The sequence below is a fragment of the Corvus kubaryi genome, unplaced genomic scaffold, assembly GCF_017639235.1.
Source record: "Corvus kubaryi isolate FWS band 111438036 unplaced genomic scaffold, C.kubaryi_AGA036_p1.0 37300, whole genome shotgun sequence".
In the NCBI taxonomy this organism is placed as follows: Eukaryota; Metazoa; Chordata; class Aves; order Passeriformes; family Corvidae; genus Corvus; species Corvus kubaryi.
The window spans coordinates 9,341,909-9,365,451 of NW_024581093.1; the positions used below are offsets into that span (position 1 = coordinate 9,341,909).

At 41.0% G+C, this 23,543-nt stretch overlaps 1 long non-coding RNA gene across 1 annotated transcript in view; it reads right to left on the bottom strand.

Annotated features, from left to right (window-relative positions):
* Nucleotides 1–2,129: 2,129 nt before the first annotated feature.
* The window catches only part of LOC121664285, a 57,464-nt gene continuing 36,050 nt past the window's right edge, over nt 2,130–23,543 (bottom strand). The window contains exons 2-4 of the long non-coding RNA XR_006015918.1: nt 11,910–12,011; nt 9,732–9,810; nt 2,130–3,832 (exon numbers count right to left, since the gene is read on the bottom strand). This is a non-coding gene — a long non-coding RNA (uncharacterized LOC121664285). The remainder of the gene's footprint in view (nt 3,833–9,731; nt 9,811–11,909; nt 12,012–23,543) is intronic.

A 23,543-nucleotide genomic window follows, 5' to 3' on the forward strand; every position in this document is an offset into this window, starting at 1 on the left:
GGAACGAAACACTGCCCACCGCCCACCTCACACACCTCGAGATGGGCAAACAACTTGAGCAGATGGCATCAAGAGCATGCCAGACACCTCTAACATTTTTCTGAAATAATAACGTTTCTTTCTTTAAAATTGCCAGCTGACTAAATGTGTGTGTCACCTCCTCACAAACATATAGGCCTGGGAAGCCTGGGTACAGATGATTTGGGAACAAGGAGTTGGTAGACATGAATAATTACTCAGATTCTGAGTGCCCTCGAACATGTTGTTTCAGCTTATTGGGGGTAAATCTGAGGAGCTGGAGCAGCTTCTGCCATGGCCACTGTGCCTTAGTTTGCTTCTTCACGAAATGGGAAGAGTTCTGATTCACTTGAGCAGGAGGCTGTGGGGATTATCTGCAGATCCTCTGAGATGGTAAAAGACACACCAGCTGAATAAAGTTTATGAGGGAAGATACTGAATTCTTGTTCATCATTTTGTTTCTTTCTTTTCCCTTCACTCGCATTCTCATTGCTTATTGATTTTTGTTTCCAGCTGACATACGAGCGACAGCCTACATTAAGACAACAGCAACTAAAGCATCAGGAAAGTCAACATCACTATATACTATTAAGAAATCTGCTGTTTGATGATGCACATTTACCACTCCAAGAAGTGCCTTAGGGAGATACAACCACTTCTGAAGGGGGACTAGAACTAGGTGGGTGGGCTTCAAAAAAACACTGCTCTGCATGATGTCCAGTAGGAGAATCTCTTTCAAAAACAATGAGATGGATGAACTGTCATCAACCCACTTCATTCCCTGCTTTGCAGGACACTCATAAAATGGGCAAAGGACAGTTCTGGTTTGTTCAACATATGATAAAAATGCACAAAAGATGATTGACATGAAGAAACTGCAAGCGTGCTAAACTAAACATTTGCTTCTGGAAGCACTGATCTACTAGAATAACTCAGTCGTGTGTATCCTCTAGTTGCTGAAAGACTAACCACCACTTTAAAACAATTGAAATCCCTATATTATTGTGAGTATAAGCTCTTAATTAATTTACCATATTACATGTATCAACAGCTAGACAAAAATGGAGCTTAACAGCAGTTTATCTTCAATCAGGTTTTGAAGCCAACACAAATATTTCTTCATTTCACCCTGCTTTTGACTCACTACATGAGTAGAAGCAAAAGGGCCCAAACCACTGCTGACATTAATGTCATAAAAGGTGTAACCTGGCTTAAATCAGTGCCATTGACTCTTCTTGTGCCAGCAATGAACTGGGATCTCTGCCTTCACTTGTGACACTCTGCAATTAAGAGAATTTGATGTAAGAATAATTATGAATGAACTCACAAGACTCTCACCCTTTAATGAAGTGTCACAGGCAACAGGCTTGCATGGTCCCAGGGCTGCATTTCGATTGCTAGGCAGAGACATTCCCCCTTACCCTTTATGGAAAATCAACTGTGCTCTCTTAACAAACACACATGCACTGTACAAACCCTGCACAGAGGCTTCCACCGAGGTGCTCCCACTTCTCTTGAACCCATAGTGGAACAGGAGCCTCTGCTCTGGGCTGGCAGCAGCTCCTTCCCATAACACAATCCATGGAGGGAGCACATCTCCAGCTGGGCTTCTCCATGCATACGATACACTCATTAAAGCTACTAGGGGTGCAACTGAACAGAAAGGATTAAAAACAAAAACACGAGCTAACTAAGATACCACCACCTTCACACACACACACACACACACACACACAAAAGGTTTTAAAAAAATTAAAAAATAAAAAGAGGAACATGTGCAGGAATGAAGTATTCCCCTGCTTTTTCTGTCCAGGCTTTTCTGTTGAGATTTTCACCAAGAACATTATCAGGGTTTGTGCTGATGAACACAGGCACTACATACTTTGACTTGGCTATTGCATTAGCTTTATACCACCAGGGCTCTTAGCCTAGGCTTGACTTGAGCAGGTAAACAAGGAATTTCCTCCAGCTTTTGCCATTCAGTTCCATACAAATATTAGTAGGTCAACTCTCCAAAATCTACATGCTCAAACCTGAGGAATGGTTACAGAAGAGCAGGCGGCTTCAACGGACTCAAGTGAAAGGAGAGACAACCTTGCTGAGACAGCTGGTCCATATTTGTATTCTCCAGTTTATTCAGTCTTCCACTGATTATTTCATTAGCTCTTCACTTTTTTAATGAGTGTAATCCCACAACTCCCCAAGCATGCACACTACACAGCCTGTCCCTAGAAATTAACTCCCTCTGCCTTGTATAAAGCTCCCTCACTAACAGACTGCTCCACACTGTATGCACATATCCATGTGACTAACACAATTTGCCAATTTGCCAAAGGGTAAAAAACTCTAAGCTCCCTTTATTTGTCTTGCTGCTGAGTGATCTCAGCCCCAGTGACTACGAGTCAAGCAGCGAGCTGTGGGGAGATGCCATGCTGCAGCTAAACTCACCTCAGCTGCAAGCAGCAGAGCTGCCATCTTGCTAATCAGCTTTAATTTAGCTGTCTCACAGCTTCATAAGTAAATAAAGACTTACTTAGTGTCAGAAATATCAGTATTTAACCGTAGAGTTTAAAAAGTATGGTAATTAAAAGAGTGCCACAAGTCACAGCTCTGTGCAATCCTAACAGATTGTAGGGTTTGCCTTTTTGAACCTCTCAGCACGTTTAGAAACTTGAGTAAAACAACAAAAGGTGTTAATAGCTTTAAGGGGAGCACCATGCTGATAGATTACCCATTATGGCTATCCACTCACAGCGAAATGGCAAATAGGTTTGATCAATTCGATTTTAATGTAAAGTAGAACTTGAAAAAACCAGCAATGAGCAAAGAGAAGACCTTTTGTTGCTAATGTGTCTGAAAAAAAGCACTTAATTGAGGTCATAATAATATTAGCAGTTATATACCATCAATAATTCAGCCTTATTTATTACTACATGGTAAAGTTCTGTCAAACAGTAATCGTTCAGGCTTTGTTATACATGTTAACATGAAGCTAGCTGTTGGATGATTGGTATATATTTCACCAGCTGCTCAAAACTGCGGGATAGCAAGAACTAATGATATTCTTTCTTGGTCCTTGCATTACACAATAGTTAATTTGCTGCATGCAGAAATATATGTTACAAATATAATAGTCCCACATAAAGTATGCATAATAAAAAAAGCATTATATCTGAAACAGTGACTGACTAATCTTGCCTGAGCTATCTGTCATATGGAAAACAATTTCAATTCCTGCATGATTTAGTACTCCTACAGCAGGAGAAACATAAATTCTGCCTTTTCACACAGTTCTAGTCACCTGTGATTAGTTATCTTTAAAAAAATCTAAACGAACGTATAATTGTGCAATTATAGATGCAAACTCCAGTGTTAAAATTTAAAATGTATTAGTCTCGTAAAATGGCTCATTAATCTCTGGGTCTTAAAGGACACACTTGTCCAGTAATGAGCCAAATGCAGGAAATATGTGTGTGATGGTGGATGGGGGAATTTTACCTCATAAGTATCTTTTTTTTTTTTTTAACCTTAGAATAATTTTATTCCTGTAAAATCTGTTTACCAAACACAAAGAAGTTGTCAGTGACAAAATCAGTTGTAGTTCTCTGGTCATTAACTATGGAAATAAGCTGTTTTGAAGAGATTAGTTTTTCCTTACACACGATATTCATGGATTTATAACAGCTTTATAATTACTGACTGGAACTGCAACCAGAAAGGTTGGGCAGGAATATTGATCTCTCCGTGTCTGCTAATGACCACTTCTCCACTGCGCTGATGGAAGGAAGCCTTCCATTAGATTTTTGCCACCTTCCTGAGGAGAAAAAAAAAAAAAAAAAAGGAAGGGGAAGAATTATAGGAAAAGAAAGATCAGAGGGGCACCTGTGAAAAACAAAACGTACCCCACTTAGAGGCTGTCAGGCAGCGTTTGGCGCGGACAGTTCGGGAGCCCAAATCCAGGGGCGGAGCGCGGGGCAGGGCTCGGGGGCAGCGGCGAGCGAGCGCCGGGGGGTGATGGATGTGGATGCGATCCCCGTGCGGGGGGAGCCGGCAGCCCCTCCGGGAGCTAATCCACTTGGCAGCAGTGAGATGGCTCCTTGAAGGAGCTAAAGTAGACTGACACAATGGCCTGCGAGGCATTAAAATGTAGGAATTAAAAACTGTTAAATTGCACAGAGGGATTCTTAACCTCAGCCCTTTGGCAACACAGTGATGTTTCTTCCCTTTTCTTCTCCCTCGCCTCTTCTTGAAAGTGCCATACACAGTAGATTTTCTTTTCTTTCTTTCCAAATGCCTCACTCATCAGACCACACTAATTCTGGAGGCCAGTTCCCTGCCATACACAAACCTTGTTAATGATGGGAATAAAGCATCTGAAAGAGTGCCTCGAAAAATAACTCTGTCTTCTCCTGGCTGCTCCTAAAACAGCCATCACTCAAGAGCACATCTGGATTCATAGATCTGGATCTTTGGGTCCTGCAAATGTAAGAGCTCCAGACAAGCCTTCCTCTGCAATTGGGGCTGTGCAGAATCCCTGCACCATTTGAATGAGAAAGGTGAGGCTCTGTGTTGTTTAAATCGACAAGCAAATGTTCAAAACGATTTTAAACTGGGGCCAATTATGGTTTGCCCTGGAGCTTAAATGGATGTGGGCTTTTAAATTTTTTTTGCCTTTTTTTTTTTTTCTTTTCCTGAAACACAAGTTATCCTCAGGCTCAACAAACTGACATGTGGTTCCTGACAATAATAGGGTATCACTCAGCCACTTTGTAGAGAGCTGCCAAAAGAGACGAGTCTTCTTCCCTAGCTGGTGGGTTGGTTTGGGGTTTTTGTTGTGTTTAAACAGCGTGACATTTTAAAAGTTATTAGAGCATTAATGCTGCTTTTTAATGAATAAAGCTTTATAAAACTACTGATATGGAATTAACATAAGTTTACCTCTGAATGCAAGTATCTTTTTTTTTCTATTTTACTATCCATTACTTCATTAAATCAACACTGAAAAAGACTAGCCTTGCCAAATTTCTCACTGCACATTCCACTGTTTGCCCATGACAGTATTTGAATGTGCTTATTATTTCTAGTAAAGCCCTTATCATTTTCACTGTGAAATTTAAATCACCCTGATCCAACTCTTCTTAGCTAAAGTCAGCTTTATCAACCACAAGAGATGTGGGATTTTAAATAGATCTGAGTAAATTCACATTGTTTGGATAAACTCATTCAGGGGGTTCAGCAAATGAAAGCTGAAATAGATATGTATTCCAAGGAGGTTATGGACTGCTCAAAAACAAAGAAGTTAAAGCATAATTAAAAAAAGAAAAAAAAGTTAATAGTATCAGTATCTTTTTAATGAAGGCATTCACGGACCAGATTTTGAATTGGTATTTCTGTGCCTCCACAATAATCAAAGTGAAGAGCAAAAAAAAAAAAAAAAAAGAAAGAAAGAAAAACAACCCAAAACATTAAACTGTTTACACAAAGATTTTTTTTTCTACAATCCACTCTGCTATGTTATCTGGTCAGTGTTGTGCTATCAAAAAATGTTAAGGGCTGCATTTATGCATTATCCCACAATTTAAGTAACTGTGTATCATGTATATTTAAAACCATCTCTCTGTAGTTTTAATTATCTCAGTCTGCAGGGACAAAACGCAGCTCCCATGCCTGAGATCGAAATGAAAGTGCTGCATGCTGACAGCTGTCTGTCCTAGCTTGTTGAGATTTCCTGTAAAATTTGCATTGAAAAGGCAGCTTTAAATATACTTAAAATAAAAAGCGCATTTGCATCTAATTTGCTACACTTGCAGTATTAAAGTTTTATCTGAATAAAGACATGTCAAATGGATTTATATAGTTAAGCTGATAGCTTTTAAAGTCAACACAGTAACATCAGCTAAATTCAACAAAGTAATGGCAGCAGCTAATGGCATTTATTAGTTTATCATCATTTACTTAAAAACCATAACACAGATCATTTTATTTTCACATTACTGTTTGTGATTCTTTGACTCAGTTTGTATTGATTCCACAAATTATGGCAGAAACTGACATTTATCTAACAGAGTTTTCCAAGCTATAAATGTTGGCTTTAGTGGGAAGCAATTGAACACTTGCCACACAATGGTTTGAGCCATGCTAGAAACAACCATCTTCAAATAAACACATTTGGCAACCATTTTAAAATACGATTGTTCCTTGTCTGATAATGACAGAAGGGTTTTTGTTACTGATAAGGCTCTTATTACAAACCACTGCCTATGTAATCTACAGCTTGATCACACAAAGTGCTAAGCACGCTCACCCAACCCAGCAAAGAGCTGAAGCATTAAGCTTTGTTTTGAAGATATGCATATTAACAAGCAAGTCTTTTTACAGTACTTCTCTTCTGCAGACGTCAAAGAACTTCACAAAAGAGATCATCGCTGTTTACACAGGAGGAAACTGAGGCTGATAGAATCCAAATCACACCCGGTGCTGCAGCGGGACTTGATGATGTGAGTCCCAGTTTAGTATTCTGCACACCATGTTTTACTGCTCCCTTACCCTCATGACTTCAGAGTGTCATCATCACTTGCCCAGACTTCAGTGGAGCTACCTGCCAAAAGTACACACTTATGATAAAGATTGTTGAAGGGTCCAGAATGTTACAGAATAGGTTTTTGGCTCTAAATCCATGGTAAAAAGCAGGGCTTGTGCTTTATACTCTCAATTCTGCTATAGCAGTCTTTATACCCCTCTTTGTAACAATAATCGATGACACCTAAAAATTTACCACAAAATGCTGAGCAATATTTTATTGCCACCATAAAAACTAGGCACACGCATATCTTGGTTTGTAAGTATTATGGGTGTGGGCACCTACATGTCAACACTCAGTTTTACAACTGCGTTTGAAAATGACATCAAAAGTTTCCAATCATGAGATCTACTCTTGTCCTTGGTGACATCCATGCCTGTCCTTCAGTGGAAGAAAAAAAACCAGCTGAGCTGGAGATAGGGTTTATTTTCAGAACTACGCACGAAGGTCAACATTCTTGCTTACAGGAGGCCCATGTTTAACTCCCCATGTCATATCCTAAACCTTTAATTCCAAAGAATCACCAGCTTCTCTCTTTTTTTCCTCTTTGTTTTTGGGGTTTTTTTTGGTGTTTGTTGGGGTGGGTTTTGTTGTTGTTGTTTAGTTTGGTTTGGTTTTTTTTGTAGCAGACAATATTCCCAAGAAAAGTGACAATCACAAGTCACATTTGGCAAGAATTTGAAATGATCATGCTTTGTTTCATGCCATTTATTATAATTCTCCCACAGCAATGGGCTTTGTTCTACTGTGTCCTCACCCTGAACTCTGGCTTCTCTTTCAGCACACATTTGTAATTCTCCATCCCTGGGCTGAAGAGCACAAACCTCTGGCTCACCAGAACAGCCTGAGACAGCTGGAGCAATCTTTTCTGAGGCATACCCATCCTTCTTGAATCACCACCTCACAGCTGGCCAACCTTCTTATGTGTAAGTGCTGGATCAGGCAAGAAGGAGAAAGAAGGAACTAAAAACTGTATTGACTTTCACTTGGAGCCCCAGTCTGACCTCATTCAAATCAACAGGAATTCTGTTCTGATTTAAACAGTGGCTGGATCAAGTATAGATAAAGTTTTATTTTATTGAAGATTACTTGTGAAAAACTGCTGCAAAAATTTAGTTGGGGAAAAAAAATTAAGTAAAAACTTTATCTATTTTGCTGTATAGGCTCTCTTCCTTCAGCTCAAGGAACAGAGTTGTAACCTACTAAAGATGCACACCATATTTTACAGCTATTTCAGTCATGCTGGACAGAATGACAACCCCAGAAGTTTCCATTGTGCCACAGAGACATGATGTGTTCTCCTTGGGACTGGAGGGGAGACAGTCCCTCTAGCAAGACACCTCCGGAGAGGCATATTATGGCTCAAGTGTTCTGAAACAAAAGCCCAAAACCTGGACAGCACTGCAAACAGCATCACTGCTTAAGAAGTAGGGCAGCTTAAAGGAGGAGAGAGAGTTCTATTCAAAGTCAGAGAGAAAAAAACAACCTCTTGGTTTCCATCCAAATGCAAATAGAAGGCCAACAGTAGCTGAAGAACTGGTTCCTGCCAGCTCCACCTGAGGAACAGGACATTTTGCACAGTAGTAGTTAGAGCCTCCAAATAGCTTTGAGGTACAGCCCCTAAGCAGATCAGTTTGACCTGAAAACCCCAGGGCATGGGAGAAGTTTCCCATCCCTGATCACAGACATGGGCTGGAGGAATTCTCCTGAGCACAGATCCCTCTAGAGGGACACAAAGCAGAGCAACCTCACTAGGTTCAGGTCATTTCAGTTGCACCTCCCTGTGTTATGGTGAGTTTTCCTCTTAATTTCAATCACCCTATGCTTCAGACAGCTCATTCCTAACTTGTGCTAGCAATGACCATTCTCTACTTTCGTTCTCCCCCACTGAGACCCTTCCTAACCCACACGGGAATGAAACAACAGCACCCCAGCTGGTGTCTACATGGTAGCAGGCAGGATAATGTCAGCCAGACACAGGGCCACATCCTCAACCGATGCAAATTATCCTAACTTCATTTACTCCAGTGGAGCTCTTGGTGTTTTCTATCAGATAAGGATGTGGACTTTAGCATTAATCATGTGCAGAGAAAAAGCCCACCGTATCAAGCTTCATTATGAAACAAGCGCTACATTAGCACTGAGCATGGAAAATCTCAGCATTTCCCTTTAATGATCTTGAAGATTATGTGCAGCAGGAAAGAAGAAGTGGAAAATCTGTCATAAATATCACTGAATATTTTTAATAGCTGAAAGCTAGGCTTTCTTTAACACTCTTGCCTGAAAAAAAAACCTGGTGACTGTTCATTAACTAGAAGCAAGGGGATTGGTTTGTCAGTATACTATGTCTGTGAGACAGCACACAATGAAAAGACAAAGTTCTCAGGCCCAGAGAAAGCATAAGCTAGTAAAAAAAGTAAATAGACAATCACAGATATTTTAAAATATAGTATGTGTAAGTATGGAAACAACTGAAAAACCTCAGGATGCACTTATTATTGTCTGTAGTAGCCTGCTCTTTTCTCAGCCTCGGCAACCCTTTTAGTCACTACACATCATCATCTGACGGCACCAGGAAATACCTGCGATGGGGACTTGCTTTCCAGCATCTCTGGTGACAGCTGCAGACAGGTTACATAAGTGGAGGCTGCAGTGGACTCCCCCCACTCCCTGATCTTGTGTAGTAGGTGCACAGAACAGCATAATTCTAGGCAGGCATCAGAGGCTGCTGCTTGAATTGACTGCTACTTTAACTTTGCGATGAAAGGAAACCTTCCTCAAGCCAACCTTTTCCAAGCCCTGGTCCATGATCAGGCACTACCCCAGTTCATGCTCCAGTTCGTGTGCATCTCCCACACCTGAGGTTGGCTCAGGCTTGAAGAAACCCTCTGACACCATCCGTCCTGACCTCAGAACAAGAGGCAGAGTTCCAGTTCCTACCAAAGCAGCCATGGAAATGGAAGATGTTGCAGCTGTGTGCACTGTCTCAGCAGGCCCTTATGAATCTAAGGCATACTGACACAAAACCTTGAGAAGAGTCCATGTAATGAGAATAATGTTTGACAGGAGGACATAAAGAACTAGTCAAGAAGGTTGTAGCTGTGATAGTGTTTCTACAAAGAGATGAACTTACTTCCTTAGATGGTTGTGTGAAGTAAAAGCATCTTCTCTCTTTCACAGGAACTGGAATTCTATTAATTATATGTTATTTGCTAAAAAGAAAGAAACAAAAAAAATGTGGTTGAATATTGTCTTCTATGGGAGAGGAACTAAGTCAACATGTAGTGCTGCATTTCACTGAAGTTTTTAACAAAATGAATACCCCAGAAGGCTTCACTTGAAGAAAGGAACTGTCAAGTACTACAACCTTTATAAAAATTATCAGGTTACTTTGAATGCATCTGGGTGATGGTTACAAGAGTTTTTTGCTTGCCTAAATTTTATTACACTCCCTAATCATGCTACCAAACATAATTTCATTTGCTCTTGTCTACAAAAAAATCTTAGTGTCTCCATTTCCACAAAACTATATCCACCTTGTATTTTCATCCCTAAATCTTTGAATTTAGGAAAAACAGCCCTTTTTTCTTTTTCTTTCTTTCCTTCTTTCTTTCCCTTACCGACTTTTGCCCTCTTTTTGGAGTCAAACTTTTTCCAAACAAAAAAACAAAACAAAAACAAAAACAACCAAACCACAACAACTAATCTTTTTGAGAAAGAAAGGAATGAATATGCAAACTACACAATTACAAATAGACAAATAGGAAGAATAACAATAGGATTGTAATTAAAACATTACCATTTAGTTTATGGACTGATTTCATGCTCCCCTTCTCCAGTCTTTCATTTAGAGTTGGAGGGAGCAACAGAAATCCCTTGGTCTCAGCTGCTAAACCAGTAAGGCCTAAGACTTACAAAGGAAGTGAATTCTATCCGTGTATGGCCAGTGAGCTCCCATGTATGTGTTTACTGAAGGATGATTCCCACACAGCCATTACATTGCATTTTTTAATACCAAAAATTCAGGTCCTGAGAAACTGTTTTATTCACTTATTGTCAAATAATGCACCAAGCTGAAAAAACTATCTTCAGTAATCTGCTAATCAGTCTTTCCTACTATGGTCTATTCTATTGTCTGCATTTGAGATAATGAATATTAAAATTGCACAATTCATCCCACAGGGTGTTTTTCAAATTATGCAGAGCACAATAGAATCCATTTTCTTGCTGTTGAAATTCCGCCTTCTTCAGGGTGGAAACACAGGAGATATGGATGAGTGGAACATAACACTGTGCAGCAAAGAGGGGAGGAGAAACCCACTCCAAATATAGCAGGGCAATCCTTTAATCCTACAGAAAAATGAAAAGGTTCTTGGATCTTTGCAGCCTAATTTGATATCATCAGCCACTGTGCACAAAATCAACCATTTCTGTGTGTAACCCACAGGTGGCCATATCTGTGCAAACTGAGCAGGTTGTGTAAGGAGTGCCAAGAGCAGCATGCAGGTTCCTGACCCTCACACATGTACTTTGATATATGTGCAGGACAGGAAGGGCTATCTTGTATGAAGAGAACACGCACATACTCACATGCATGGGTCCAGAAGGCAATCTAAACAATCTAAATTATAGAATACAGCCCCAGAGAGGTGAAAGGCAGCATCAGCCCGGTTAGGTGCTGAGCAGGTATCCCAAAATGCCTGTTCTCTGGAAGCAAGTGAACAACACAGGGTTTCACTGTAGTTTGATTTTATAATAATGTTGTTTCCATTTATTAAATAATAATTATTTAGAATGGCAAAAATTCACAGACAGTAAATTTGAACAGAACTTTTGATAGTAATCTCTAAGGGGCAAAACTTTTGGTGTGTTTGGTGAGAGAAAAGGCCCAGACTGAAAGGTTTTAAAAACTTTACCTCAAGAAACTTCCAGCTCCAGAGTCAAACAGAAACTCTTTTCAAAAGCCTATCCTGAGCTGCTTGTTCATTTATAATTGGATAGTTAGAATACTTAGCTCACATTTCCATGCTTTTTTCAGACCAGAAGAGAACCTCCTACATTTCATCCAAAAACCAAAACCAGAAGCTGCTGTGGTGGGGCAGGCATAGAGGCAGAGTAAGACTATACTCTGCAACTTCAGTGGTAGCTCAGCATCCCCTTCCCTCCCATCCAGAACTTCTCTGACCTGGCAAGATCGGGGTTTTTAAAAGAAATGGAAAAATGCACTTTACCGTGTTAACATCCCTCCCTCTTTAAGATATACTGTACAGGTCATAACTTATCCTTTTTAATAAAAAAGAAATAAATTTACCTTTTGAGTGTCATTTCTGGCCACTGCTGCCCCATTTCTAAAGCCACGGGGCTTCACAGTAGACAGTCTGATGGAATTCCACTTCACAGCTTAATTTTCCTCCTGATAAAAAAGACAAAAAGTTCCTTTCAGTAAAAATAAAATTTAATATGGTCCGCAAATTTGATATATTACAACCTCCGACCTCAGCTTAATTGTTCACAAAGGGCTACCGGTACCACTGGCAAGTAAATGACTTCTACAGAGTGTTGCAGCTCTGATAGCTGAAGAGAAGGGGAGCAGCAGTCTGACAGATAATCAAAATTTTTAATGTGAACCATAGTGAGAGAGGTTATTCAGAGCACAGCCAGACTGTAGGAGCCTTCTGCAGCTGCCATAGTAGCTCCTTAGGATGAGAAATGCTTAAACATCATCCTCACTCAACTTCGTTAAGTGTTGCTGCTGTTAGTCACCAACCGATGGAGTCTGACTCTTTACAGCAGCAGACAGAAACAATCTGGGATCTGCACAGACAGAAATATGCTACTTAAATTTCTTTGAGGCCAAAGCTGCTCCAGTTCTGCGGCCCTCAATAGCTTTTCTTAGAGTTTGACATGGAACCAAAGGAAAGAGTATGAAGGCAAAAAGAAAAGAGTGATGCAAACACACCCACCACTGGCCCATGGAGGCTGACCTTTTAAAGGCTACTGCAGAGAGCAGGACTTTAGTGAGGCAGCTGGGTCTCCCACAGCTCACACAGGTTTGCAAAGGGCCATAGAGGATAAGGCAAAGGCTAGGTAGAAGAGGGCAAGGGGGAAGAAGTGATGTTTGTCCTGGCCGTTTTGATTTGAGAAGTTAGGAAAAGACCAAATTTGTCCCCGACTCTCCTCACCACGTGCTGTCCTGATGAAGTCCACAGAGACTTATGTGCACTCAGAGCTGGTGTGCAGAGAATGAACCCACAGAGCTGAAGGGACCATATCACTGAACAGGTCCTTACATCCTTTGTCTACTGAGAGCACACAAAACAAATTACTCTGTGGCTGGGAGGACAGCATGACCCATAAGCTGATTTACCTCATTGTCTTTATTATATTGGACAAAAGCAGGAAAATCACATAGCTATTCCCACAGCTGATTTGCTTGCTAAAGGAAAGATGGGTCAGGGGCCTACACAGGTGAGCAAATGCTCCCCTGCAGAGTCTAAAACATTCTAGTTGCTCCAGGATATTGAGAAGCCAGCAGCAACAAAAAGCATTTATTTTCTCACTGTTAATTTGGGTTACACTTTACAGGAATATAACACAATAAATGAGCATACTGAATAAAAATACAGTACAGTATGCAAATGTATTTATAAAGAGAGGGCACTTGCCAAAGTGCTGACTGTATGCATGCATCTACACTTTACCAGGCAAAGGTAAGATGTACTTATACTGAGAGTGCTGAAGCAGTTTCTTCCTTCCCCTCCTGATTCAGTGTGGGGTCAACAACATCAAACAGCTCCCACAGAGAGCACTTGCAGCCACCCCCAAGACCACCAACAATTGCATTTGGCCTGGCAGCTGTTGTTCACCCTCAGGGTATGCTCCCCAGTGGGCTGCCACTCACGAGCTAAGGCAGCAGCACGAAGGAACCCAAACTGTGTTCTACCAGGAAAAGGAATTATAAACCTGCCAGCTGAGAGCATAAATGCTTGATGCCTCCTCCCCAAAACATGGAAGGCAACAGCCACCTCTGTGCTAACCTGCATGGGCACTCCCCAAGCCATGTAAGGGTCCATCTTCTGCGGGATGACCGTTGTGAATACACACCTGAGGAGCAGCAGCACCACCCCAGCACACCAACTCTGCTACACACCATTGACAATTGTGTTTGGCTTCCCGACAGGCAAAAAGGACAGTGAAAGCTATACCTGTCTTCTTGCTGGTGAAAAGCAGCTGAGCTACCCCCATGTGCAAACAAAAGGGAAAAGACATTTCCAGATCAGAAGGTGTCTGCAGTTCAACAGAGCCAAAATCACCAGCCTCTTTCTAAGTTAGGGATGATGATATATCCAGCAGCAGCCACTAGTAATGTTAGCTGTCTCAGTGTCACTGGAAAGCAACTACCAAAGCCTTTAGAAGTTCATATTTCAATTTTAAAGCTGAGGCTATTTTAGCTAATGTCCCCAAGGCAATTGTCTGGTCAAATGTCAGAGTTTATACTGCTAAAGGAAATCACTATGTTTATGAGATCTCTGCAGTTTGGGAACCACGTTAAGCCCCGTTTGAGTTTCTCAGATTATAGTGTGTTGTGGATATCTTTTTTTCCCTGTGTTTGGAATATATCTCAATCTCCTCCTATTCCTGTGAGCCATTGAAAATATCTCCCTCTGTCATGTTTAAATGAGCTTCATCGCCGTAGGATTTTTCTCCACTAATTCACTTATTAAAAAAGAAAAAAATCTTTCAATTTATGTTGTTTCTGTATGCGTCTGAGTCCGATATCCTGCAAACTGGTAATTTATTTTCTTTTTCAGTAGCAAAACATTGCTTGAATTTTGGTGTTTTATGACTAATGCCAAGCTTCAAACTTTAACTTGACTCCTTGACACCCAAGCTTCCCCTTCCCTTTCGTCTCTCTGGGCTTCTTGGGGTTTTTGCCCTACTCACTTCATTACTGACACCAGGGATTGGTTGTTTTGCTTTGGCACAGGCACAGTTCAGGTGTTACCTGTGGCTGCAGAGGAGCTCTGTCAGCTGCCTTCCACACGAGTTTCACCCTGCCCACGTTCATGTGCTGGTTGCACCTCAGTGATCCACTGGCCACGTAATTTGGTCTAAGGCGTTTGGAGTCTTACGTATCCACTCAAGTAATGTGGCTTGAAAGCAATTCTTGATTTGCAGACTTTAAAACCCCATACTTTCTCCACCACTACACTAAAATACTTGTTCCTCTGCCAGGCCTGAGTCGTTAAAACTTTTTGCCTTTTTTCCTAGCAGTGGGCTTGTTCTCAGGTTTTTAATGTCTCCTCTAGTTTGGGGTTTATACATTTCTGAGTGTCATGACACCTACAAGCGAGCACCAAATTCCATATACAGCTAATCCCACTGAATTTGTCAGTTCAAAGAGCTTGAGATGCCCAAAAATACTATGGAAATGCAGTTTTTTAAGTTTGGTCTTGACAGAAGACTTGGCCAGAGAAGCTGGACTGCTACACGATATGGAAGTACTGATGATAGACGTAAATGTGAAAGTTCCTATTTCAAGGAGCTTTCTTCCCAAAGCTTTTAACTTACATGCCCTACACTTAATTTTGTTAATATTAAAGGCCACTTCTAGAGCAGCCTGTATTGAAGACTATTCTTTGCAAAACCCAATATAAATAACATGCTATCTGATGAAAAGCTACACCTTTAAACACAGAACAGAATGAACTCACTTTTCTATTTCCAGAAAAGACAGTGGTTCCTCTCCTCCACGCTCCCAGTCCCCTGTGTGTACATGACCGGCAGTGACACAGGGCTGCAGCACCCAGCACCCACCCACACACAAGAGCTCCCATGTCTGAAATAGGACAAAGTAAAAGGAGCATTTTAGTAGCAAAAGAGAGAGGGAAATAATGTTCACAGTATAGTTTTTCTTCCTATAGCCAAGGGTTTTGGGGTTTTTTTTTAGCTTTCTTCTCCTCATATTTCTGCAAGATCTTCCCCATCTTTGGGAAAGCAACAGGTACCAGATGCTGACAAGATAGCACTGAGCTAAGCCTGGAAGCTAAATTTTCTGATTATCTTTCATGTAATGAGCATCTGTACTTTTTAGATTTATTTATCTAAACAAGTACCTTCATTTCCTTCTGGTATTTTTTTTCTTCATATTATTGGCTGACACCCAAGTAGGCAAAGTATTTCAGTGCCATCCCATTTCTAGGTTCAAATAAAAATTGAAAAAAATAAAAAAGAAAGAAACAGTGTAAGGTTGATCACACACTTGTTATTAAGTCAAAGCCGGATTCAAGTGTTTGTGTGAGGTAGAATTATCTCATTCTTTTTGTCTGTGTCTTTCTGTGATCTACCAGTCAAGTATGTGATTGGATTTCAGCTCAACAAAACCTTAAATTACACACCTATTGTGCCTGAGCTAAGCCTAGTTTCACAGCACTGGAGAAGGCTCCTCACTGCTCTTTTGGCACTGTTCGATCTGGCTTCTGCTATCATCCGCAGGTTGATGAATGAGTAATAGGATTAGAAAGTCTCATCTCTGAAATGCTATAATTGTCACATTTGGTGAATTGACAAAGGCCTGGGTGATGGAGAGGTGCTCCATAATGTAAAGTCATACGTTCTACCTGCACTCACTGGCCAAGGCTAAGAGAATGGGAGGAATAAAAAGAATCCCTTCAGCTCCCCATTTGTCCAACATACACAGATATCTCACCCTCTAAATTAACCTTCTACGCACGAGTTTGTTGGAAGGCAGAGTGCTCTGCCTCTTAAAGGCTCTTATCTCTCTTCAAGGAAGACGATATACTTGTTGATTCTTTGGTTAGTGCAGGAGATTAAAAAGTCTAGGAGGGCTAGAGCAGGAGGCAGATTTTCTTGTCTTCCCCAGCAATCTTCAATTCAAAACACCAGGGGAGAGATCTTCCCCCAGGCAAGCAGAAAAGAGCAGCTCAAGCCATGACTCAACGACTGGGGGTCTGAGCCTCTCTATTCATATGGACTGTCTTTCCATCCATGTTCTCAGGGTCAGTAGCACACTGGTTCTGACAGAAATTCCACACTTTTCTCTGTGTAGGCCCACCTATATCAGCCAAACATCTGAAAATGGATGAAGTTTTCAGTGGCTCCTATTCCAAGTTTCTTTTAAAAGGGTAGATTTCCAAAGAAATTTACAAGCCAGATTTCTGTAGATGTGTCAGTAAGGTACATTAGGGACTTACCTGCCCAAACAGCTATGTGAACAGAGTATTGAACAGTTAACAGCAGAAAACAAACAGAAAGAAAAAATCGGTTTTACTTATCCTTTCTCCTATTTACTATTTTAATTTCCACTGCTTACAAGCAATGGCAAAATCCCCGTTTTTAAATAAAAGAATTTAAAAAATATAGAGGAGTAGTTCTCTCTTCTAAAGTACCATCATCACTGCCTTCTCCTGAGAAATGGCTTCATGCCATGCATACAAATTAACACAGAACTTTATTCCTGCTCACATTTTATTAAAAAAAATCAGAAGCCAACATCACTTCTGCAGAAAGAATGTGTCCCCAAATGCTCTACAGATGCAGCATGTGAGGTCAACATTCACCATCCCCTTTCTCTGTCAGTGTGAGTTTCACTTTAATTACAAGTGCATGTTTTGCACATTGTAAAACTACCCCTGGCTCTGACCACCATAAGAAAAAGAACATTTAGCTCAGGAAACAGTAGCTGACCCTGTCTGCTCTTTTTCTTCCTTGGCATCAGCTAAGACTATTAACACCTTATGTGTGTTGCCTGTGTGTCCCACATACGTGTGCTCTGCATCCATTTCATGCAGTACCTGTCATAAGTGCATACTAAAAGCTGCCTGCTGGGAATTCTCTGCTTTGTTTGACTCCTCTTCTTGCTGTCTTGCTTAGCTATTGAATTCATCTGCTTGACAGACAAACCCTTTTACTTACTAAAAGCTTTGTCCTTGGAAAGCTGTGACATTAGACTTAAACACATAGAGGCCTTTTTCACCTCCCAGTTCACTTCCTAATTATTCATTCCCAACAGAGGAAATCAGGAGAAACCTCAGCAGCCAATGTAAACATTTTGTAGTGGAAGGCAATTTTTTTTGCCCCAAGAGCACAGTGTGACCATGATAGTTGAGCTCCTTATTGAGAAATTGCTCTGGTTTTTGTACAAAAGGAGAAAAATGGCAAATAAGAAATTTTTTTTGGTGGAAAAGAACTAAAACAGAGTAAAACAGACCATTTGATGGTGACTATTTTGCTCTGAGGGTCCTTTGCCAAATAATTTCAGAGAAAAGGTCCAAGTCTTCAATGTATGTTCCATTTACAATTTTCATTTCTTCCTTCCCAGATCAGAGCAGCTCTCCTATGAGCCTGAGTAGTACCTTGTAACACAGGATAAGATCACCCAGTAGCTGCTGCTTTAGAGGTTTTCCACCTAATGTGGCGGCTGGTCTAAAGAATCACTTTCCACTAGAGCAGTGTGTCCCTGTGGGAGCACCTTCCCCACTTTTCACACACTCAAACTGAGACGGCCACCTTTCAGAGCACTTCGTTATTAATGGCTATAGGTGTCCTGCGCAAATAATTCGCAGAACCAGGGCTACAGCCAATATTTTTCCAGTCTCACTGTAACCTTAACTGCAACACACAATATTGGCCTGCTCCCAGGAACCGTCAGTGGGAAGCTCATACAGCAACAGGCCACCCACTTACTGTTTTCTTAGAGAAAGTTTGCCAGGAGTGATATGCAGCTTGCACCACCTTCCTGAAATGTTTCCACACTCCCCGGGCTTGCGCAGGTCTGCTCCTACCAACACCTCCCATTTCAAACTGCCCTGCTCCACCTCCTTCCACACAGCCCAATCTTCTCCTCCAATTGCTTCCTTTTTCCTCATCACCTTTTCCTGGCTCCGTGCCTCTCTTCGTGCTGTTCCTAACGCCTGCGACAACCTCTGATTAATGTTCAGCAAACAGCCTCCTCCACAGATCGGACCACACCCAAGAGTGCTCTGTTTCTCTTACTGGGCATCATTCTGCCTCGTGCCTTCCACCTTTCCAAAGAGGAGGCTCTGACTTGCTTGACAGTGAACAGCACCTTTGTTTCTTCAAAGCTACGTAACAGTTTGTGAGTGTGCCACTCTGCAAGTGCCACCAGAGATTTGCATGTGAGCAGTCAATGGGACAGTTTATACACAAAATTAGATACTGTCATCTATAAACAAATGGAAAAGTACTGCATCAACCCAGAGCTGCACTGTGCTTCAAGAGTTCTCGTGCTCCTTTTAATAACTACTGATAAATGCTACCACATCACCTGGTAACTATTTGTTTGAGAACTAGTGGTATGATATAATTTTTTGTTCTCCAATTACCCCAGGAGTTACTAATAAGTGGAAATATCCTCATAGCTCTTTAGTTAAGGAATTAGTAATGCACTAGCAAATAAGCTGCTTTTATGATCTGTTACTGTATTTTTTTTTTTCTGTCAGCATTTTATTTCATTTGAATCTATAGGTAAGTTACTCAATTAACTTGGTTTGGCACATTAGGCTATATATCTGCTACAGTATTTTGTAAAATCCATATCCAGGAATCATTGTCATTGATAATAGAACATCTAAAATAAACTAAGAACTGAAGAACAGATTCTTTTAGTAATTGAACGTGAACAAAATACAGTATAATTTTTAGCTGGCCTAGATGGTTTTAAACATATATATGACCTTTTGGGGAAAAATTTAACTTTCCTTATTTGAGAAAAGTTAAGCTAAAATGGGTAACAATTGGGTGACTTCTCACTGTATTAAATTCCCTTTTCTCAAGACCAGAAATACTCCCAACATTACACTGTTTCTGTATTAAAATCTAATTCTGAAAGTTTGACAAAGTACACATTTAACACAGGTCAGCAGTATATTGACAGGATGTTAATTTTAAATTGTGTCAGCATTTCCTGTCTTGAGTGTTAATGTCAATTAGCACCTTGCTGCATAACCTCCAAGTCCTCCCTTATTGCCGGAAAGTGGCAAAGCAACAGCAAAAGCACTTCTATTCAAAACACCACTCACTATCAGCCAAACAAAGGGCTGTCATAACAAAACCAGCAAGGTGAAAGTGCCTAAGCTGCTATGGATTTGAGGTTAGAAGCCTTAGTCTTTTTCCTTATTCCTGATATTAAAAGTATAAGTATGTCAAACTTGGAGTGAAAGGCTAATTACTTTTAGGCTCTTTGAAAAGTGTGTTACCATTCAAAATCTCTAAGCCTGATATAAAGCCCTTGGCTTTAGATTGCACAGTGTATAGCTCACCGTAGGTCATCCATTAGTATCCTTAGCACACTCTGAAATGTACAGTCTTGTTCTGGGAAATGGGAGCAGTTCTGCACACCTGATTTTTTTGGCATTTCATACGTGATGCGGAAAGCACACATTCCAGTCTCCAACATCTCAGTGACACCTCACTCCCAGGTGCCCAGTGAATAAGCCCGGTGACTTTGTACACGTGTTTTTAAACCACTGTATAAGGACACCTTTATAAATGTCACAAAATTCTCAGCCTACGCTATCATGTGACAGCAGCTCACAATATAAATGTGTATAAGAAGGTCTAGATGTATACACATCTAGGCCTGATACCCTTCTTGCACTTATCTACTCTGTTAAATTCAGCAGTGTAGACATCCAAGGTGAAAAAATCTGACTAAGTCAAGCAGAAGTTCTTCCATGATGTCACTAACCTCACTGCCTGTCTTTCTCAGAATACAGATGTGTTTCCAGAACTACAACACAAATCTCAGGACATTTAGCCTAAATTCTGAAGAAAACTAACTGGTGTTATAGACTTCTGTGAAAAATAAATTTTAATGGAAAACAGAAAGTGTTACAGTCTTTTCCATGAGCTCTAATCCCAGACCTTGTTGCCTGCTAGGACCCAAAAAAAAAAAAGTAAAAACCACAACAAAAATACCAATTAAAACCTAGTGCTGTTGAAGTCCATTGGTGTTCACATTTTGAACAACAGCTGTTTACTTTTCAATTAGACCTCGGTCACTTTTGCAATTTTTAATTATAAATAACTGGTCCTTACAAAGAAATATCTTGGAAAGCCCATTACGGTTCATCTTGAGCATGACAGGAAATAGGAATGAGAGAGAAGCATCTTACAAAATTATGTATGATTAAAATACATTATTTCTATGCAAGTCAGAAGCTCGATGGGCTTTAGCATTAACATTCTGCTGTGAGCTCCACACTACTGTACCAAAACATAGTCATTTCTTACTTAATTGCGCATGTGGCTTTTCACCGAGGTGAAGTGGGGCTTACTGTGGGTGTGATTATTACCCACTGTGTCCCAGGTGAGCAGAGTCAGTGCTGGCAGTGAATTCGTACCAGCACTTACTTCTGCAGCTCAGGCACTGTGTGTGGAAACCAGTTGTTCAAAGTATAAAATGCATTTTCATACTCGCCCTCAGCAAGCACCATGTTGCTTTGGGGTTCCTGCCTTTGTTCCCCTGAGCACCAGCTCAAGGTGTGGCCCGGCATCATGCAGTAAATCTCTTGCTCTTGAGATCTGGTGTAGAGATGACACAGGCACAGACATTGCACTGGGTGCCTATGCCCTGCCAGATTCTAAACAAATTGGTCAAACAAATTAATGCCACACACCCTAAATTGGCTGAACAAATTAATGCAACACACCCTTTGCACAAGGGTGTCTTTGAAGGCCAAAGACCATGCATGTTACAGCGAGATGCATTCTACTGAATAGGGTGTTTCAAACAAATCTGTTTTGAGAAGAGAAACAGTGTATTGTAGTTTCAAGTTAGAGCAGGGCTTTCACACAAGAGCTTTTCAGACACCAACACTCTGTGTTGACATTTAATTACTAAACTCTTAAAACAAATAATTTGTATGAGCAAATACTCCTCAATCATTTCATAATAACACAACTAGTGTTTCTTGGCAGTTAGAACAAAACCAGAAGCATGTTGAAATCACACACACAATGCCTTGTTCTGACATGGGAAGAGGTGCCAGATAGAGCAGTGTGAACCCTCCAGGCTGTGGGAGCTGATGGGATTCAGGAACTGAGTGCTGCAGTTTTGTTCCCAGGGGCTGGCAGCAAATCAGTCCCAGCAGGTTCACTTGGAGGTTGGAGTTTACTGAATTTCATTCTCCAAACAACCCTCCCCCCTGCTGCTGAAGGTCCTTTCTTCCACCAAGCCCCAAACCTCCCAGCCGGGGATTAAGGGAGTGTGCATTCTTGAGGCTTGTTGGGCAAGAGAGGTATCTGGAAAGGCAGAGCCTGGCAGAGGAGCAGTAGATATGTGCTTTTTGTTGCTTCTGTGTGCCATGTACCTTAATCAATGGAGCATTTCCTTCCACCTACCTTTCAGTGTGATCTATTGCAACATTTGCACATCTCTGCTACCAAGCAGCTAAACTCAAAACCCCGTTCTAGCCAACATGTAAAACCCACACCTTCAGTTTCTCGCTTCCTCTGCCTAAAGGTCTGACTCAGTGCAGCAGAAAATACTGGAATGGTGCTGGTCTTTTAAATCCTTCTTTTTCTCATGTCAGCTATCATTTTCTCATCAAGCTCTTCAGGACAAGTCTAAGACTTGTCAAGAGATTTTTCATAAGGCAGCAATATTGCTCTCCTAACACATGGCTCCACATTCAAGACTACCTGCTTACCTATGTAATCCCTTCTGTATCTGGGACTTTAATGAAGAGTGATGTTAAAAGGACGTTAAGAGAAACAAATAACTTTCTGATGAGACTTAAAACAGCTGCAGTAAAATAGCTTTGCAAGTAGGAATCACAGCTTTGGTTTGCTGTGTTTCTCCAGGTCCAAGCCTCACCAATATGTTACTATACATTAGCTAGCTAAAAGATCTCTAAAACACAAGTGGTGGTGTTTGGGTTTTTTTCAAAGAGTCTGGAGTTCTCAAATTTAGCGTGAAATAACTTTTGGGCTGAGTTGTGACACTGAGATAAACTAGGAACCCTCCTTCCTCATTTTCCTTCCCTCCTTGCACTTCCACCTGCCTACTCCAAGTCTTCCCTTTACTCACTTCTATACTCTAATCTCCTTACAACTTTCTCTCCTTCACCCAGTAATCCTGCCACTCCCCAGGCATCTTCTTTCATGTGCATATCCACTGACACGTTCCCCCCTCCATCACCATAGTGTATCCCTCCCTCCTGTTTCTATCTATCTGTCCTGCTGCTCTTAAGTAAAATTAGTGAATGAGAGTGGAAATTTGAGGGACAGTCCATTTATATAACCAGTTGAAGCAGCAGACTGTTTTCAGTGGTGCAGGACCTGGCCTGAGTTTTATGTCCAAACTTTCCTTATGAAGGTTGCACTGGAGAAGGCTTCTTTGTGGACACTTCACCTAAACTGCCTTCTTGGCCACTAATCCTTTAATACTATTCCAAGTTTGTATTAGTGGTCTCAGGCTCACTGTGCCTTCAGTTAGTGGGCCTCTTAAACACTAGGCTTGTGCCAGCCTCTTGCCCTCCTGTCTAATTAGGAGCCACCTATTGTGTTCCATTTTTTTCTCTGAAAATTGCTGCTGCAGCCTTGCTATCAGCTCAGTATCATGCCATTAGTGAGAAGGGCAAATGTGTGGTGTCCTTGACATGTCAGCTAGAAATGTCTGGCCCCTTTCTCTCTAGGGAGCCAGCCTATAAGCTCTGTAATGCATTTAACCTCTACCACCTCAGGGAGTAAGAGTCTCCACAAGCAGTTTGCTGCTGCCCCACCCCTAAGCTAACTCCTTATTTTTCCTTACAATGTTGAATAAATTACACTCCACCCTTTAAAAGTTATTATGGTTAGTATATAACTTGCTAAAGAGTTGTTTATAATTCCTGTAACTCTAAATTATAGCTTTAATCTCATAACACAACATTAATAAACATGGCAAGACTCTTTGATTTAA